At 32.6% G+C, this 19083-nt stretch overlaps 1 pseudogene; it reads left to right on the forward strand.

The window, feature by feature from the left end:
• Nucleotides 1-9923: 9923 nt before the first annotated feature.
• LOC112475603 lies at nucleotides 9924-10042 on the forward strand (annotated as a pseudogene).
• The last annotated feature ends 9041 nt before the right edge of the window (nucleotides 10043-19083 follow it).

Here is a 19083-nt window from a genome sequence, read left to right on the forward strand (position 1 = left end):
GCCAAGAAGTACTTAAAATTTTCACATTTTCACGACACATTAGTTAGGCTACAGTATTTATTTTTAAGGCATCATTAAACAAATATGCCCACTGTAAGGAGATTCTATAAACCATTCAATTCAGTTTAGGTTAACAAGAAATTGAAATCCATCATTAAATATGTTGTTGAACTGTCATTGTACTTAGTAATATCTTCATACATTTTTGCATATTTTAAATATTTCCTTCACATTATTTTGGAAGGGGAAGTATAGTAAAAATGAGTCTGATGCTAACTGAAATTCTTCTAGTATACTCGAGATGGCATATTGAAAACATTTTTCTTAATAATATCTACTGGTAATCATTTAGAAATTGTAAAATCTCTAGTGAGGCACATAGCTAGCTACCATTAGAATGGAAAACTTGCCGGATCCTGTCGTTAACAGAGTTTACTCTTTTAGTCTTGCTCCCCCAAATTGCTATCTACACTTTACTTTTCGGACTATGTGCTCTATGCTATTTATATGATTGTCAAGGACAAGTTGTTCTGATATTTATACTGTGCTGTTTTGCACATTGCTCTATTAAGAAGAGGTTCCCTAGGGACTAGGGAATCTGTTTGTTTTATTAAAATTCTTGTTTGTGGTGTTTCTTTTAATGAGATGATCAATTTTTGGTTGAGATAATGACAAGAGTCCAAAGCCCTTTTGTTGAAATAGAGGTTGCCTCTTCATGACTGAGAAATTCCTTTAATGTCTTCGAAGCTCTCTTTCTGGCTATAAACAATATACAGAATAAAACCGAGAGGGTGGAAATGAGGAGCTCTTTAGAGATTTCTTCACACTTCTGCCTCTGTCCTATGAGGATGAATCCTACATACCAGCCTCAGAGCAGGCCCCTGGACTCCCATTCTAGATTATTATACCTAGCTTTCAAAATAAAACAGAAACCAAGAAACAGAACACATACCAATTGAATTATAATCAAATTGGATTTTGATATTACAACCTAAAGGGTAAAGCAAAGAATTTTCTTTAACAGATTTGAAATATTAAAATGCAGTTTATGTATATGAAAAATGAAGAAAATTATAAGACAAAAAAGTTCTCAGAGATTTCAAGATAAAAAGGTTGGGAATGTACTTTTCACATGGATAAAGTATAATATTGGTTTGTTAGGGACTATCCGGATCTGGGAGCATATAGAAGCAAATATTGTAAGTGCAAACCTGAAACAGGTACCCCTCTACCTGTTTGGTCAAACAGGGGGAAGTTTGACCAATATTTGGGAAACACGGTTCTAAAATTTACCTTTTTCCGTTTCCCTCATATATAAATCACAAAGCGCAAAAAGAAACACATGGACTAATGAAAAAGCATTGCATAGTTAGCAAAACAAATGTATAGCCTTCAAGAGTTATAGATTTAAGAAGAGTAGAGTTGAGTTAACTAGTCATTTTAGCTTGGTAATAAACTAGGAAACTGAATACATGGCTGAATCTGAAAATGCTAAATTCGATATCTGGTTTGGTAGAAGACTTGGGCTTTTTGATTTAGAGAAAGCATTTACATTTTAATCTGTAAATGAAGAAAAAGGACTGCTGTCTCTGTGTAAGGATTCTGTGGAGAAATACACAAGAACATGCCGCATAAATGCTAAATAATAGCAACAAGGGTCAATATTAGTGCCAAATAAAACTTTTTTTTTCAATTAGTTTAATGTCAAATTGAATCGTTTCAAATGTTCACATAACACAACTTTACTAATTACTATCAAGTGTGGCCCGGTCCAGGGGGATCCATATGTCTCCCCTGTTCTCATATCAGCACCACACAGATTTCTGAAAGAGTTTTCTACTAGTGTCCATGAGCAGAAAAACAACACCAGGCAAATAACGCTCGAGTTTTTGTGGCTTCATTTTCCTTACTCCCTTTTGCTTGGTATTTCTATATCCCCTGTCATACCAGAGAGTATAACCTGCTGCTTAAAATAGTGCTTAATAGCATATAGTAATTCTCAATTTAAATTCATGAAAAGTAGTATGTATAGAGCAACATTTCAGTTTCTTTTTTTTTCTTTCTTTCTTTAAAGTATTGTCTTAACTTCTGGACTAAGAATTTGGACACCTAGATTCTTTTGGTTTTGAACTCATCTAAGAGATGCTTTCTGTCTAATGCTTAAACATCTTTTTTTTTTTTTTCCCTTTCAGCCTTACCTGAATGCTAAGAGGAAATCTATTATCATTTCTAACTTGTCAGAGAAAATGTTGCATATTAACTGGCATCTGACCATGCATGAGAGGCCCCTTTTATCTGCTAGGAAGGAGTGTGCTCTATGGAACAGGTAAGTAGCTCATCATTTTGTTTCTGAGATTGCCTGGGCAAGGTTTAGCTCCTTTGGGAGAAGTCTGCTAAAATGAAAAGTTAAAACAAAGAGGGCTTTAGATGAAATAGTCCATAATTTAAATCTGACATTTCTACATATAAATTATATCACTTTGACCAAGTTCAAAAGCTACAGATAGTAATATATGTGTGTTAGTAAACTAGTAAATGTGAAAGCCTCTAATATTAGCTTGAGCCATTAAAAAAATCATCCTTTTTGAAGGACAAAGATGGTCAAATATCAGCAACTTTGGATGGTTCCTATATATAGCCGATGTTCAAATTTGATTAGATAAAAAACCACAATATTTTCTCCTTTCTTCTTTTGTCTTTTTTCTTCTTTTCTAACTTATTGGCATGTAAAATAATCTAAAAAAAAAACCTCCTATCTTCCACTAAATGTAATATCTAGTTAAGGTATATCTCATTGGATATGAATATAATTATAAAGTTATGATTAAAGAAGTAGGTCTTGAGTTTGTCCCTTATCCAACTCCACTGACATAGAGCCATTAATATTCATGCTTGCTAATATTTTCTAATAATCTGCAGAGTTTTGTTCTCCTTTTGTTATGTTTGGAAAATATGAGCGTTAGATAACATGACTGTGTGTTCAGACTGCCAAATGCCAATAGGAGCAGACTGCACAGCAAGAGAAGTTCGTTTGTTTGACAATGTGTTATACACTATTGATAATGATTTTGAAATTAAAGTTGGTACTCTTGCCTTTTGCTCAGTGATATGAAGTTTTAAAATTCTCTTTATTTTAATTAAAGAGCAATGGTTAGTGCTGTTGTTTATGTTCATCTCTCCTGTCAGTGTATGTGTATAATTATAACATGTAAGGTTTTAGTCTCCCAAATGCTTTTGAATTTTGTCCAGGACAACATATTTCTTAAGGTATTTGCATTAATTCGGCAGAGACTATTCATGATGCTGCTTGTTTTCTTAATTAAGTAGTGTTTACTTAGAGCCTCCTATCTCCTTTGTTCCTAATTCCTAAGCCAGGACCACTCATCATCATAGCCCATGATAGATGTAGGATAGACCCAGAAGACTTTGAGACTTTCTTCCTGGCAGCCCTCAACTAATAGTAAGCAACTTAAATTCTTATTGCTCATAATATACTTTAGGAGCAATGTGGAAAGAGTTGGGAATCTTGCTTCACACCAATATGCAAATCGCTTAGCAGTTTACAAATGTCAGATTATAAGAGTAAATGATTTCATTTTCATCACAACAGCTTCTTTAGCTAATAAATGAAGATAATTGTACTTGACTCATACTTGAAACCAATACTGAAGGTCATGCAAAAGGCTACAGAGAAGCAAGTGAAGAAAGAATATTGATTCAAGTGTTTATATTTGTGTGCATTTGTCAACCCTCAGGACAAAAGTAGGACATCCAGCCTTGATCTAGAGAAAATTGCTAATTTCAGTGAGCCCCAAAAGTTACACAATGGGAGAATTTCCACATTAGGTAGATCAAAGAGTTGCTAAAATGTTAAAAGTAATTCTGTGTTATCATTTCAGTTTCTGAGATTAATTCATACAGTCTATGCTGTTCCAGTGAAATGTCACATACATGTACAAGATCTGTAATGTGCCTTCATAGGGATCTGAACAGAGAATCTTGACATTAATAGGTGAGTAATATTTGAGAATTATGAAGAATCAAGCAAGGAGACTAGGGCTTCACTATTCAAGTTTTGTTTTCCTCTTACTACAAAAGAGAACTTAAAATTTATGTACTTTATGGAGATATTTAGCTGAGAAAAATACGTACCCTGTAATGAAAACGTTTTATAGGAGAGCTCACTAACTGGACAGTCATTCTATTTGACCAAACTTACAACTTGGTGGCTGAGGAGGCATTTGAGATTGTTCTCACCAATATGATATAGACAGAAGTGCTTGAAGAGGCCTCTATTTTTGTTTCATTCCTCCATAAAATAAAAACAAAGTACAAGAGGGCAAACCTTTTGCTCTTGCCCTGTCTCGGTCGGCTTCATTTTTGTGGAGAAGGCAGCCTGGAGGTAGAAGAACCAGTGTGTAACCCTAAGAACAAAAGTCACATCCTGATAATGATGTAGTAGAAAGATAGAAGGAGCTTGTGTTCTTGAGGGCATTGTTTGGGCACTGTGCCATCCTTGGACTGCCTTTCCTGGGAATTCTTGTTGAACATAAATAAATTTGATCAAGTTTTTAATATCTGGTAGCTTAAAATATTTCTGTTGAAACAGCCCCCATCATTCCATTCCCTGTAACTGTGGTTTTCAGACTACAGTGGGTGTCAGAATCACCAGAAGCGTTTTCTAAAACTTGGATTGTTGGGTCCATAGTAGGTCTGTGGTGGAGCCAGAGAATTTGCTTTTTAAGAAATTTCTAGGAGATGTTGATTTTGACAGTCCAGGTACCACAATTAAGACCACTGCTCAGAAGAACGATTTTTCTAAAATATAAATTGTGACACGACAACCAATTTGCTTAAAATACATTAGTGCTGCTCCAAGATCCTTCAAAATAAGAGCCAAACTCTTTGCAATGACATTTAAATCTGTTTTTCAATCTTTATTTTTTTGTATCTCTTCCCTGTTGACCTCAAGCTCTCGACATACTCAACTGTCTGTAGTTCCCTGATAACATTCTATACTCCATAGCCACCTTCTAACATATTTTTCCCCTCTGCCTAGAATGTTCTCTATTTTTTTTTTTGACCTTTCTAAATAGTCCTTCAAGACTCAGTCTTCACTTCGTTGTCACTGGGTTAAGTACCCTATATTGTGAATCAATTGTTTATTTACTTTTCAGTCTTACCATGTAATTTTCTTAAAGTGGAGTCTATGGCATTCAGGCATTCATCTCCATATCCCTAGTACCCAGCATGGGTGCTGAAACATAGGAACACTCAGTGAAAAGGCTTTCTGAGTGAAAGACTGAGTATTTGTTGAACCATCAACATTGTTACATATGATATGGTCCTTGGGTTATAATAGAACCTACCTCTTTCTGTATAGATCTATTTATTGTTTATAATATATATAATTTAATAGTTTTTTATAATTACTTTCATCACAATTTAAAAATGATTGTGATGGGTGACCTTTGAACATAGTTCTTCACAAGGGACAAAGTCTTTATTTTATTTTATCTCTCTCTTTTTTAATGTAACAGAAATTGAAACCAAAAATTTCTCACAGAACAGATGCCCTTGCAATTGAAAAGCACTCCCTCTAATAATGCTTGGCATAATTTTTGTTAGGTTTGTATCTCTGGTATAATTACATGATGATTTTAATGGAAATTATAAAGAAGTATTTTACAAAGGAACGGAATATTTTATGTGTAGTTATATGTAAATTTATTCTTATAAATATGCAAGGTTTCTTTCTCACATGGGTATTTGCTTAAGGATCACTCTGATAAATGCAAACAAGACTCATATTATTTATTAGAAGATTGCTGAGATATATAACAGTAATTGTCATACCATTCTGTAGAATTCACTTCCAGAATCTGCTGTTGTTCCTATTGACTGATAATGCACAGCAAAAATTGCTACATTTAAAAATCCTGTTGAGATATTAAAATATCTAAGTTTTTATTTTCTTCAGATGCATAAATCGTTTTTTATATGCATGTTGTTATTTACCAAGTCAATCTGGCTTTCAAATAAGGCAAAAGCTAGTTTGTACAGTACGATTTCTGAAGATATCTTCATATCAGTGTTAATCTAATAATAGATAGAAGAATAAAAATTAATAAAGGAAAGTTGATCTGTGGAAATTTATATTATAAAATATGATTTATTATAGGAGGAATGTTCCAATTCTGGCTGTATTTTTCTAAGATGAAGTTTGAGGTACAAATAACATTAGTATCCTCTTCACAACAAGATACAGACTACTTTTTCCTCTTATAAGCTAAATAGCAGGACTTCCACAAGAAAATTAAAAAATATAAGGCTTGAGTTCAATTTTCTTAAATTAATATAACAACCACTTATTGAAAATCTTCTATTTCATTAGCATTATTCAGATACTTTGGGAAGCACATGAATGGATAGATGCATAAAGTCATAAAGATAAACAATAAAGTCATTTTACAATGCTTGCTTAGTATTTTGGGCCAATTTCAGAAGAATGGTGGCTTGGTTTCAGCTACAATAAGGGTTCATTGCTTATTTCCTAATTTTTTGTGCATCAAAATGTTTAATTATTCAAGAGATGTTTTTGTTTTCAGAGTAAAACTCAAGAAAAGGCATTACAGGCTCCTTGAGTGATACTGAGATATAGTCATAAAGACTTTCTTTGAATGATTTAAATTCCGAGATATGGTCAGAAAATGTTAGGAGATTAAATATACCTCAAGACATATAGATCATGTGTTGCTAAATTCTCTAGGATAGACACACTGGCTCCCTTTTCCTCTATTTTATGGCAGGATATTACGTTGGAATAATCAGGTATCATGTTAACACTTGACTGCATGGTTGGCACCATCTCTTCATGTCAAATGGGTTTATGATACCTAGAATCAGAGTTCTCTTCAGGGTAGTACGATGGTTGCAATTCCTTCAGACCCACCCTCTGGTTTAGTGTTTTGTCAGGCAAATAGCCACCAGGGAGGGTGAGAAAACTATTTAGGCATTTTGACCTAGGAGGACTCATAACTTTGGAATATCTATAAATCTTTTTCAATTATCAGGCAAATGAGACTGCTTTGCTCTCTATTTCAGGTTACTAAACTTGTATGTTGCCTTTATATGACTTATTTATTTCAACACAATTATTTTACACCTGATTTGTATTTGTATATTAGTGTAGATGGCACCAACATCTTGGGCTCAGCCCTACTCCTGAATGGATATCTGCCCCACTTTGATTGGGGTCTGACACTACACCATAATTTGCACCCTCTGGGCATCCCTCCACTCTATCTAGACACCCTAAGCTAGGCTACCACAGCCGTGACCCTTCACCCTTAGACCTACTTAATGGCTTTTAGAATGAAATTTTTAGAGAAGAAAGGAAAGGAAAAAAACAAGAAATAGCTTTTTGTTGTCTTGTTTCTACATATTAAAATTCAGAAAAATTTTAAAAAATGGATCCTGTTAAGGGCAAGTCTCCAGGAGGCATACATGCTTTGATCTGTTCCACTACTATAGTTTTATATACAAACAAAACAATGAGCAGAGTTGGAATATACTTACAAGACAATAGTACCTTTAGTTTCAGTCTCAGGTTAGACTAAAGAGAAGCAGATAGAGTGAGGAGGCTTCTTTCAATTAGATTACCCTTATGATTAGAGGGCACCCAAAAATAAATACAAGATCTAACTTATCAATAGAAAATGCCCATACTAGGATTGTTCACTTCTAATGGCCTAAGTCTTGAGATCCAGATAGAGTCTAAATAGCACTAGATTCTTCAGATCCCACATATAAGAATAAAACATATGTTAATGATTTTAGATAACGTAAATAGTACTTGAAAATATCTGATAGTAAGTAGAAATATTAAAATAATCTTCCAAGTACATAGTAATTTTTTTTTATTTTTAATGCTTCCTTTAAATGCCCTGTATTTCTAGCGAATCCTCATATAGATGTCATCTTTAGTTCATTGAACATTCACTGAATTTTTGCTATGTGTTAATTGGGTAGGTAAGTTCGGTGTAATGTAATAAGTGCTACCATTCAGATGAGGGCAGGACTGGATGTGCATACAATCATCCCCTCATGGTATCGTCATAGGAACCTCTCTGGAGCCTATATCTGAACACCACATTGAGGGATGAGTCAAGTAAAGATAGGGCATTGGGTCAGGAGCTGTGACAACTCAGAGGCTTGAGAAAACATGTTTGCAGAATCATAAGTCATTTCATTGATTGGATCTTAGTATTTAAGGTGGGTGTGTTATGAAAGGCAGTATTCTAAAGATGTTCCCTCAAGATTTGTGTACCTCGATTCTTCAATCAAGCACTGATCTAAATGCTGCCTAAAGGGGCTTTGTAGTTGTAATTAAGTTTATGTTCCTGAAAATGGAGACATTATCTTGGAATATTTGGAAGGACAAATCTAATCACTTGAGCACTGAAAACAGGGAATCTATTCAGCTGGAGTCAGAGAGATGCAGCTAAGCAATGATGCAGAAGGGAAAGTGAGAGATTTGATATATGAGAAGTAGCTGATCTGCTGTTGATAGCTTTGAAGAAGAGAGACAACAGCTAGGGAATGTAGATGTCCTCTAGAAGCTGAAAATGACCCTGGCTGAAGGCCATCAAGAAAATGAGGACCTCAACTCTGTAGATGCAAGGAACTGAATTCAGCCAATAATTTGAATGAGATTGAAGCCAATTCTTTTCAGAACCTCCTGACAAGAGCCCAACTAGCCAAGACCTATTTTTGTCCTTGTGAAACCATGGGTAGAGAGACCAGCCTAGACAATCCAGACTTCTAACCTATAGAACTGTGAAATTGTAAATTGATGTGATTTTAAGATGTTATTGCAGTAATTTTTTAAGGCAGCAATAGAAAACTAATACAGGGGTAATCATGAAAGATAAGCCTAGAAGCAGACTGGGTATGATATGTCCACCAGGGGACATCTGGCAATAACTAGGGACATTTTTAGTTGTCACACTGGAACAGGGGGCGAGGGGTGGGGAGATGGCAGGTGTTTGCTACTGGCATTTAATAGGTAGAGGCCAAGGATGCTGATAAAATTGTATAATGCACAGAACAGCCCCTACAACAAAGTATTATGTTACCCAAAATATCAAGTTTCCAGGATGTGAAATACTAGATGAGAAGTAGGCGAGCATTGGCTGCATCATTCAAGGTCTTATATGTCTCGATCCTAAGGCATTTGAATTTTACCTTTAAGGCTGTGAACGATCATGGAACCTTGTTTTATGCTCTTTTCTTCCCCTAGCTGGATGGAAAATAAGTAATATTTCTTTTGTTAGAAAAAAGGCGTAAGCAGGATAGAGGTAATTATTAGAAGCAGTTCTATTATTTAGCAAACATTAACTGAAAAAGTAGTTAATAAATTAAATCACATCAACCTTCTTTTTACTGGTCTAACAAATAATTATATGTCTGTGCAAGTGGCCATTTAAAAAGTAATAATAATGGCAAAAAAAAAAATGACTTACAATGATGAGTCATTCTTAAAACTGAAAGCCTAATGATTTTTTGAAAATTATTTTGAAGAAAACACCAGAAGGAAGTGGTCACCTAACCAATTTCCTGAGTCTTCATCTTTGTGAGGATGGCTGATGATATTAGTGGTTTTTTTACTCACAGAAAACCCTCTGTTTGGTTAGTTTGCTGTATAATTAGGCTATTGAACACTACTTTTAAATTTGTCTTAATCTTTCCTGTTTTTTGTTTTGTTTTGTTTTGTTGTTTTAATAAATAGGAGCACAAATGCTGGATCTTAAGGTTAAAACTATGTTTACATTTCTCGAAAACTTCTAAACCATTTTCTATAGTTACTGTACTATTTTGCATTCACCAGCAATGAACTTTTTACTTAAAAAAAAATTGTATCAGTCTACGGCCATGTCACCCTGAACATGCCCCATCTTGTCCAATCTCGGAAGCTAAGCAGGGTCAGGCCTGGTTAGTACTTGGACAGGGGACCACCTAGGAAGACCGGGTGCTGTAGGCGGAAAAAAAATTATCTAAAACTTGCATTCCCTGGAAAAGACTAAGACTTTGTTGATTCTCTATATAACTTAAAAAGTCAGGAGTAAAAGATAAGGTCTCTCTTATCCCTTAATCAAACTCTCAAAAGAAATTGACATATTTCATGTTGATAAGAATGATCAATAAGAATAATTTCAAAGTTCAGATTCTATTGATTTTTGCTCCTATTCTTGAAATTTCAAATTAAATTTTAATATAAAAATATATTAACCATTCATTCACTTAGTATGTGCTAGACTTATCATAAACTAATTTCTCCTCCTTTAAAATAATGGCTCCTGCTGACTTGTCTTTGTTGATTATTAGATTGTATTTTTTTGAGTTATTACATTTCTTAGTTAATGATACCTTATCATCACTGGTGCATACAGGTCTCTCATTTTTACTTATTTGTTTAGTTTGTATGTGTTTATGCTAAATGAGTATTTTTTCCCTAGGTACTTTGAATTCATATAAATGATATAGAATTATATATCTTATTCTGTTTTTTTTTCACTAAGCACTCTGTTTTTAAGATCTATCCATGTTATTCCACCAGATTTTAACTCTCCCAATGTTGTCAGTCTTCCTGTGATGCACATCAAAGTTATATCTTCCAACTACAAATGGAAATGATGCTTCTGTGACATCTTCATAAATAAAAATGTACAATTATTTGTCTAAGAATGTAGGGCATGTCAGTAGTTCCTTTGGGATACATACTATGAAACAGAAATTCAGAAGATGAATATCTTATATATTCATCCTCTATATTTGACTAAAATATGTCAGCAATCTCTATTAAATGTATACTCAGGTTCATGATCAGCAACAATCCTACCATCCAGCTTTCTGGTTTTGTTGGTCTTTTAACTATGAAATAATAGCACATTGTAATTTATTTATTTATCTATCTATCTATCTATCTATCTATCTATTTAGTTAGTTTTAAAGGCACCCTCAATTGTTTTTTACTTGTGTTTTAAAAAAATTTATTAAAAATTATTGGGGTGAACACATTGTAATTTAAATTGTGTTGATTATTTATGATTTAACATTTCTTAACATGTGCATTAGATTTGGAGGTTTTCTTTTATGTAAATTGCCGAGTCATGATCTTTGCCTGCTTTTCTAATACAGCTGTTATCTGTTCCTTGTTGATTTGTAGGAATTCTTTATGTTATATTTTAACCCTCTGTAATTATTACATGCTACAAAATGTCTTCTGCACTTTGTCTCCTGTATATTAACTTTGTCTAAAGAGATCTTTATTAAACAGAAAGTCTTCATATTGATTTAATAAAATTCATCTTTCCCCCCGACCTGATGGTTTGTGCTTTAAATTTTTTAAAAAACAATTCCCTGAACTTAGCTCTCAAAGATATTTGCCCATGTTTTACTTTATTAACTTTATATTTTTGCTTTTCAAATATGGGTTTTTTAATAAATTAGAATAGTTTTAGAATTACAGAAAATTTGTGAAACTAGTACAGAGCTCCAATATACCCCATACTGTTTTCTCTATTAATAACACATTAATATAATATTAGTACTTATGTGACACCATCAATGAATAAAATTGGTACATTATTATTAACTAAAGTTAATGCTTTATTCAAATTTTCTTAGTTTTTAACAAGTGCCTTTTTCTCTTCCAGGATCCCATCCAAGATACCACATTATATTTAATTAACATGTCTTCTTAGGCTTCTCTTGGCTGGCATAGTTTTTCAGACATTCCTTGTTTTTGATGACCTTGACAATTTTGAGGACTACTGATCAGTTATTTAGTAAAATGTTCCTCTATTGGGATTTGTCTGATGTTTCTTCATGTTTACACTGGGGTTATGGGTTTTGGGGAAGAAGATCACAGAGGTAAAGTGCCATTTTCATCACATCCTATCAAGGGTACGTGTTATCAACATGATTAATCTGTTGATAATTACTTTGATCACCTGGCTGAAATAGTGTTGATTATGTTTCTCCACTGAATAGTTACTTGTGCCTTCCTCATTTTTTCATACTGTACTCATTAAAAGGAGGTTACTGTGTACAGCCCACTTATGAAGTAGAGAATTATATTCAAAATATCTACAGAAATTATTTGGAATTCATTTATACAGGAGGTTTGTCTATTTCCCCCATTTGCTTATTTATTCAATTATTTATTGTACTATGGATTCATGGATATTCATTTTGCACTCTGGGTTATAATCCAATAGTACTTTATTTATTTTGATACTCAAATTGTGCCAGCTTTGGCCTTTGAGAACTATTTCAGCTGGCTCCTGTGCCCCTTTGACGTGTCTCACACGCTCACGAAGTCTTTTAGCACTTCATCATTTTCTGGCATTATAAGATGCACCTGGCTCATCTTATCTATTTCCTGCTCTAGTCCTAGAATCAGCCATTTCTTTAAAGAGCTCTAGTTCTTTTTTATTGGAAAATGGTATCAGAAACCAAAGTCTTGGCACTAGATATACTCATTGCTACTGCAATGTTATTTTTTTTTAGACCCTCTCAGCTGACAGAATAAGGGAATAGATATATACATATATATACATACACACATACATATATGTGTATATATATATAATCTTTATGTATATGCGCAAATCTATAAACATTTCTATATGTAAGCATCCATACCTCTATTAAGCTAATATGAATTCATACTAATGTCTCCACCTCTAACCCATTACCACATGCATCATTCTAGCCTCTTTATTTTCTTTCTTGTCTATAACTTCCTACTCCAGCAGTGAGGAACCTAAAAGTTCAATTCTGATATATATGTATATGTTGCAGAATTATTAACCTATAGGTCTATAGGAATTAACTTTATCAACTAGAATATAGTGTTTAATTACTTACTTTTCCTTTAGATTTACATACTCTACTCACTTGCAAAGTTACTTAGGTCAGCACCTTTTCATCTACCCCTTTCAGCGAGATATTTTCACACTTTTGTAGTACAATTACATTACTTTATCATGTATTGCCTTCCATCCTGACTTTCTGAATTGTTTTAAATTTGCATACATTAAGGTTCATTCTTAGTGAAGTTCTATTGGCTGACAATGCATAATGTCAGCTATCTCTCATTTATACTGCCACACAAAATAATTTCACTACTTAAATAATTCTCTATGACTTACTCTTTTAATCCTCTCTTCCATCTTCACCCCTGAACTTTTGACAGCCACTTATCTCTTTCTTGCCTCATATATTTTGCCTTTTTAGAATGACAAGTAAATACAATCATGCAGCATAGAACCTATTAAGAATGGAGTCTTTCACTTAGCTATATGCACTTAAGATTCATGTATGTCTTTGTATGACTTGATAGCTTATTTATTTTTATTTCTGTATAGTTTTCTATTGTATGAATATATGAGTTGTTTAACCATTCACCTTTTGTTTAAAGACATCCTGGTTGCTTCTGGCTTCTGGATATTGTTCATAAAATTACTATGAACATTAATAAGTTGGTTTTTGTGTGGACATAAATTTCAAATCAAATGGCTAGACCATACGGTAAGATAATATTTAGCTTAGTAAGAAACTGCCAAATTATCTTCCAAAGTGAATATACGCTTTACATTTCTCCTAGAAATGAATGAGTTTCTGCTGCTTGGCATCTTTGCACCATTGGTATTGTCAGTCTCCTTTGGATTTTAGCCATTTTAATACTTGTGTACTTGTATCTCATTATTGTTTTAATTTGCATTTACCTAATGACAAATGATGTTAAAAATATTTTCTATGCTTATTTGCCACCTGTCTATCAATTTTGGTGACATGTCTGTCGAAATTTTTTACTCATTTTTAATTGGGTTATTCATTTTGTTGTTGTTGTTGAGTTTTAAGAAGTCTTTGTATATTTTGGATATGAGTCCTCCATAGAATTTGTGTTTTACAAATATTTTCTCCCAGTTCATGGCTTATGTTTTCATTCTTTTGGCAGAATTTTTTCAAAGAACAGAAGATTTTAATTTATTAAAGTGGAACTTATAAATTTTTTCTTTTATGGATCATGATTTTGGTATTTTATCTAAAACCTTTTATCAGTCACAAAGTCATCTAGATTTTCTTCCAGAAGTTTTATAATTTTGTTTAAACTATACATAGACCCCTTACATGTGGGTCTATGTTATATTCTGAGTAAAAGATGTAGATCTGTGCCTAGGTCATTTTTTTTTGCATGTGTCCAGGATCACTTTTTGAAAAGACTAATCTTTATTCATTGAATTGCCTTTAAGTATTTGCCAAATAGCAGTTAACTACATTTCTGTGGGCCTATTTCTGGGCTCTTCATTCTGTTCTGTTGATTGGATATATACATAGGTATCAATTTTTTCACCAATACCATGTCCTCTTGATTACTATAGCTTCATAGAAAGTCTTAAAAATGAATAGTGTGTGTTTGCCAGCTTTGTTCTTCTTTATATTATGTTAGATAATCTAAATATTTTGCCATCTATATAAACTTTAGAATAATTTTTGTCGATATTTATAAAATAGCTTGCAGAAATTACTACTGAGATGTATTGAATCAAATTGAGTTCAGAGGAACTGACATCCTAACAATATTGAATTTTCCATACATTAACATGGAACATCTGTGTATTTATTTAGATGCTCTCTTAATTTTTTCATCAATGTTTTGTAACACATACAGGTTTTTAATGTAGCCAAGTTGACCTTCATATATGATGTAAGGGTTGTGGTTTTGTTTTTCTTCATGCAGTGAACACAGTATACTCAATTTATAATCCCCCTATTGATTTGTGGCTTTATCTTTATTGAATACTTAATTTACATACATAGACATATTTGCTTATAAGCTCCCTATTGTGTTCAATTATGTTTTGCATCAATACTGTAGAAATTTAAGCTCCAATTAACATTTCTTAAGGACTCTAAAGTAAATTTAAGTAATATGTAAAGTCCTTAAGAAATGTTCGTTGGAGTTTTGATTGAAATTTCATTGAATTTTAGAATTTATATTTTTATAATATATCATCCCATTGAAGAATATGGAATACCTTTCAATTTATCTTTTCTTGTATCTCATGCTAAATTTTTTAAAATTTTGTTTTATTTTTGCTTAAGTTAATTATCATGTAGTTTATGTTTTTGCTTTTATCAATGTTTAGTATTTTTATTATATTTTCCTCTTGATTACTGCTTAAATGTTATTGATATTTATAGGTTTGATTTTTGTCCTCATAGTTTATTCTAGTGTTTTTTACTTATTTTTATAAATAGATGATCATATCATTCCAAAATAATGTCCATTTTTCACTTCCCTTCCAATTCTTAAAATTTTTGTTTCTTTTTCTATCTTTATCTCATTGACCTTGACAATAGGACGAATCTTAAAGGAAAACTAAAGTTTCTTCATTAAATAAATGATTGTAGAATTTTGGCACATAATTTTTATCAGGTTAAAGAAGTTTTATTTTATTTGTAGCTTGCTAGGAGTTATTATCATAAATAATTGCTGAACCATATTAAATGCTTTTTTCCTGAATTGAATGAGATAATTATCTGATATTTCTCTTTTAGATGATTAGTATAATAAATTACATTAATACATTTTCTGATGTTAAACCAACCATATATTTCTTGAAATAATGCTACTTAATCATGATTCATAATTTTAAAATTGTGTTCAATTCATGTACTAGTATTTTATTTATTTAGAGTTTTTATATCAAGGATCCTAATCAAAATTACCCTATATTTCTCTTTTATTGTAACTTCCCTATCTAGTGTTGTATTTATATTAGTCCACTTTGAAAATTGGCTGGTCAGTTTTTATTATTTTTTATTTATTAGAGTTACTTGAGCTAATCAGGATAAACTATTATATGAACTACTATTTGAAATTTTGTAGATTTGAAATCTACAAATCTACAACTGTCCTTTTTAAAAAAAGTATTAAGGAAAAAAATGTTTGTTCTCAAGGCAAGTCTCTAATAAAAACACAGCCCTGGTCGACATCTAGATTGCATCCTTTTAAAGGACCCAGTTATAGTGTCTCCAGCACCCAGATTCATAGATATTGTGAGATAACAAATGAATGTTCTTTTTAGCAATTAAATATGTGGTAATACTGCTATACAGAAATAGATGACTAATACAAATTTGGGTGTCTTTCTTTGGTCCCTGAGATATTTTGAAAATGGTTTTTCCTCATGACTGTGGACACCCCATACAAATCTCTTTAGTGGATTTTTTCTACTACTGTACTATTGATTAAAATGTGGTATCCTTCAGGAGTATACCTTTATTCACTTCTAATACTACTAACCCTCCCTAGAAAATCTTTTCCATTTCTTTTAATTTAACTTTATTCAGATATTAATTATTTAGCTCAGACTTCAACTTAAAAGGACCATACTCACATCTTTGAAACTATGTCTTCACTTGAATACCTCATGAACACCCCAAACTCATTACTGAAAAATTCAACTGTTAGGAAGAATCAAGCACTTGCTAGAAAGCGTGTGAAGAAAAATGAATCACCTAGTTAAAATCCTTAATATTACAAATAATAAAACTGAGACTGAGAATTTTCTAGTGATATTCATGATGCTTTACAGCTAGCACTATTAAAATGACAACTTATTAATCACTTAGCTGACAAATTTCTAACCTGAAGTGAAATGATAATGATGTTGAATTGGCTACACTCAATTATTTACAACACTTTTATAGTCTTAATCCACACAGTAGTTCTGTGAGGCAGACTGGTCTAGCGATAATATCCTTACTTTATAAATTAGGAAAGGAAGAGACATCTAATAAGTAGCAAAGGCAAAAGTTAATACTAGGTATAAGCTATTAAGATTATGACCTAATAGATAGAAATACAAAAAATGCCAAAAATTGTGTAAGAACAATAAAAAAATGTCAATAGACCATATAAAATGGGAATAGGCAGTTTGGTGGTTTGTTACAAATTAAATTGGTAGTCAAAGATGCTCCCTGCTAAGATAACACAACTCTATATGGTATTATGGATCTCAAAAGCAAAATTGAGAGGTAGGCACATAGATTCTTTATATATCCCCTGCCCCCACACATGCATAGCCTCTCCCATTATCATATTCTCCATAAATTATACAATTGAACATACTTGACATATCATAAGTACTCAAGTCCTTAATTTACATTAGGATTCACTCTTGGTTTTGTATACTCTATGGGTTTGGATAAATGTATAATATGTATTCATCATTACAGTATCACACAGTATTTTCACTGCCCTAAAAATCCTCTATACTCTGCCACTTCCCCACCAACCCTTAGTAACCACCGATCTTTGTATTCTCTCTATAGTTTTGCCTTTTCCATGATATCATATACTTAAAATTATACAGTATGTAGCTTTTTCAGATTGGCTTCTTTCACATAGTATTATACATTTAAGTTTCCTTCATGTCTTTCATAACTTGAAAGCTCATCTTTTTTAACACTGAATAATATTCCATTGTCTGTATGTACCACAGTTTATTAATCCATTCATCTACTAAAGAACATCTTGGTTCCCTCAAGTTTTGGCACTTATGAATAAAGTTTCTATAAATATTCACATGCAGGGTTCTGTGGGTACATAGGTTTTAACTCCTTTGGATAAATACCAAGGGGTGCAATCGCTGGATCTTATGGTAGGAGTATGCTTAGTTTTGTAACAAACCACCAAACTGTCTTCAAAGTGGCGATACCATTTTTCATTTTCAATGATGAATGGGAATTCCTATTGCCCCACATCCTTGCCAGCATTTGGTGCTATCAGTGTTCTGGATCTTGGCTATTTTAGTAGGTGTGTAACAATCCTGTTATAAACTCAGGTAGCTGTTGGTCTTGTGCTTTTAAGACTCAGGGCTTTAGTTTCTTACTGGCCTCAGATCCTAGATGCTACGCACAATCCTTTGCTCTGTTAGGTTCCCCAATATGGCTGCTTGCTTCCTCAAAAGCAGCAAGGGAGCAAGTGAAACCTAAAATAGTGTCATGTGAAGCAGAGTCCCATTAAGATGAAGATTAAAAACTGTTTAGGTAATTTCATAATTACATTTCACTGAATTAAGAAGTGATTTGGAATTGATAACATGAAAAATGTGCACACCAGTACTTCTGGAAGCTAGACTGTACAATGAGGAGAGATAAAAAGGCAGTTCTTAAAGGAAGATATAAAGGAAGGGGAGATTTACTATCACTTTTTATTTTTTATTTTTTGCTTTTTAGGTAGGAAAACTACTGAATTAAATTAAATGCTTTAATTAAAAAGCATGTATATTATATATGTAATATATACATAATGGAACCATTTAATTCAAGAAGTATCTAGTTCACCATTACTATAGTGAAAAAAAATTTTAGTCTTTAACTTAAATTGAAACAATTATACTCCAATGCACGAAAAATAATTGTCATCCTAGAAAATCAAATTATTTTCAATGCTAGTTTTTATTTAAATGATAGCTTAGATTTTACTAAACATCTACTATGCATCCATTTATTTCTTTTAAAAAGTTTTAAGCTAAATGCTGTGATAGTAGTATTTTGTTTATTTATTATTTTGTTTATTTTTCAGAAAAACTTCTCATGTTCACTACAATGCACTATTATCCTCATTTATAATTTGAAACTTGAACAGGTCATTTGAAGTAGGTTAGACATAAAATGTAATTTATTGACTCATGCTGGGAAGTGTAAGGCATTCATTTTCTAATTACGGTTGTGCATGAAATGGCAACCTCAGGGCACAGAGTCAATTGTCTTTTCTACCATGCCTCATCTGTTCTGTTTGCTTTTTCTCAGGTAGATACTTCCCACAAAGAGCATACAATAGCTACCACTGCCCACTACAGACATCTAACTTCTCTATTTCAATAATTGCAGCTGTAGTTCTTGGATGAACATCACTAAGATTAATTGGCCAGTCTGTGCCCTGATCCCACCAATTCTGCAAGGAAAATGAGATAACCCACTCTGAACACATGAACTCAGATA

Source organism: Pteropus alecto, unplaced genomic scaffold (assembly GCF_000325575.1).
Source record: "Pteropus alecto unplaced genomic scaffold, ASM32557v1 scaffold171, whole genome shotgun sequence".
Taxonomy (NCBI): Eukaryota; Metazoa; Chordata; class Mammalia; order Chiroptera; family Pteropodidae; genus Pteropus; species Pteropus alecto.